Source organism: Triticum aestivum, chromosome 7A (assembly GCF_018294505.1).
Source record: "Triticum aestivum cultivar Chinese Spring chromosome 7A, IWGSC CS RefSeq v2.1, whole genome shotgun sequence".
In the NCBI taxonomy this organism is placed as follows: Eukaryota; Viridiplantae; Streptophyta; class Magnoliopsida; order Poales; family Poaceae; genus Triticum; species Triticum aestivum.
The window spans coordinates 536,865,638-536,868,335 of NC_057812.1; positions in this window are offsets into that span (position 1 = coordinate 536,865,638).

Here is a 2,698-nt window from a genome sequence, read left to right on the forward strand (position 1 = left end):
TACATACTTAATTAAGGACGCTAAAAATTCCTGAACGTTCGGGATTTATCATTTGCGTCCCAAAACTAATGAGATCGCCTTACGAAACAAAAATTATACTCCTCCTAAAAGCCACGTCGCTCGGAGGAGCACTTGCGGCGCACCACGAGTGCCTTGGTGCGCGGCCATTTCCCAGCGCGCCGACACAACGCCTCTTCCTCAGTCTCGCAACTCGCGAGGTGCTGATTGGCGGCTTGCCGGCGGGCAAGCGCGATCTCACCGGTGTGGTGATCCGACGCCAATAGGTACTCCTCCTAGTTGGAAGCGTGCACCCGGTCCACGTACCACCAAGCGTAGATGAGGCGCTTGGGCCCGACTTCACTCAGAGCGTCGGCACGGGCGTCCTCCGCCACCCTCACAGCCCTCGCACGAGCCTTCTGCCAAAGAGCCAATTGCCTGACTCTCTCGGACGCGACATAGGCCTCCCAGGTAGCTTGTTCTGCGGTGCGCTTCTCTTCCTCGGCCTTCTTCTCCGCCTCTATTTTGGCGCGCTCTGCTAGAGACAAGGCCTCCCACAAGGCGACATCCATTTCTTTCCAAAGATCCTCAAGGCTGGGGGCTCGGCGGGCGGCGTGGCGTTCTCCTCGTAGTGGGGAGCCGACGCGTCCTCCGGCACGCGTGCTGGCGAGATTGGGAACGCCGATGCGTCCACCTCGATGTGTCGCGGCGAGGAGCGGAACACCGACGCGTCCTCCTCGACTAGTGGTGGCGAGGAACAGAACGGTGGCGCGGTGCGTCGCGGCAAGGAACGGGACACCGACGCGTCCTCCTCGACTAGTGGCGGCGAGGAACAGAACAGCAACGCGTGACCGTCCGCGCGGTGCAGCGAGGGGCTCCTAGGGCTTGGGAGGGGCGATGCCATGGTGGTCGAAGGGGGAGATAGCGATGAACATGAACGTGAGGGGGAGGAGATAGCGATGTTGTGGGAGGCGCAGTATTTATAGCGAGCAATGGCACACCTACGTAAGATATGGACTGAGCTGCACTGACTTAACTGCAGGTCCAGTTGCGTCACTGACATGTGGGCTAGACCCCTGTTGGGCCCATATGTCAGTGACCCAATGCACCTGCAGTTAAGTAACAACTACGTGGGCATATTTGTTGGAGTAAATTACGAGGGAGCGAAGGGGTGGAAATATTGCTGGTCACAACGGATTGGACGAGCGTGGGGGGAGGAGAGTCATGCATGCAGATTTTTTCACATGGGGTGGAGTGGTGGGACTGCCGGAGGGAGAAGGAGAGTTTGGCAGGCATATTGTTTCCACACATGGAGAGGAAAAGATTTGGAGACGAACAGGCTTCCTGCAGGTATGGGGAACGGTGCATAATAAGTCATCTTGCATGCCGGGCTAGGTATAGTATGAAGTCATTAAAAACATTCACGCCCCACACATGTTCATATTTCAAGGTGCACTAAATTATTGCATGCGATGATTAAGGCTAGCCATAATGGTGGTATCTTAGCTGGTATCATGCACACGGGAATAGCAAACATGCTGATGTGGCAAAGAATTAAAGAAGAGAGGGGGGTTAGAGTAACTAGTGTTCACGCATGCATTGGTAAACACATTTTTTTGTGAAGAATGACAACACTAGTTGAGTACTTTTGCAGACTTCAAAAACTATTCCACCGCCTCTACTATCTTTCTAGGAGTAGGTGAAATTTTTGAATCGAGCCCTTTAAACTAGAAGGGAGGTAGTGGTACTCTAATAGCTAACCTTGTTGTGATGACAAGATAGGACATGGCACGCACCTGGATGGAGGAACTAGTCTGCATTGTGCATTTAAGTTTTGTCTGAAGTTAATGTACCTCTACTTTCACCAGACTTACAGAAAAATGTGTCAACATTCACAATGTCAAATCAATATTTTTACACTCATTATAAAACATAGTTCTTATACTCATTATAATCAGTATTGTAGATATTGATATTTTTAGTATAAATTTGGTCGTGGGATTTCATTGATGCCTATCAAAGTGTGGAGGAAGCGGAGCATAGGGCTTGCATTTTCGGTCTCTACATAGGTATTTCTCTTCATAATCCTATAATTTTAGAGACTGGTTGCGCTTTTGTGGTAGCGTCTCTTGCGTCGGGGGACTATGACATGTCTGCTATGCGTGACTTGAAGATGAAAGCGTTGAGCATCTCGAAGTTGATCAACAATCTTCAATTGTCAAAGATTAGCCATTCGGCCAATAAGGTGGCACACTTAATCGCTAAGTATAGCTTTGACAATATATTAGATGGTATTCTTGTAAATAACGTACCGCCCTGTGTGGTGAATATTGTATCGAATGAGTGTACTGGTGTGGCTGGTTAATTAATATAAGGTGGTGTTCAAAATAAGTATAAATTTGGTCAAACACTTTGCAAACGGTTGACGGGAGCAAAAAGGACCAGAGGGAGTATCATGCATGCGGAGTAGGCAAAAAAATTGCTTGTCTAAAAAAAGGCAAAAAAATTGCTCATTTATAGCCGGTCGAAGTCTCAAAGGGCACAACCGCGTGAGGGAGGCGAAGGTCGTGGGAGGCGCGACGTTTGACGGGATTAAGTGAAGTTACATCCACGCGCCGGCATGGCGTGCGAACAGGAAGAAGCTATACCGTTAGGCCTATGATATGGGTCTAGTAGACATGACATCTAGTGGGTCCCGCAT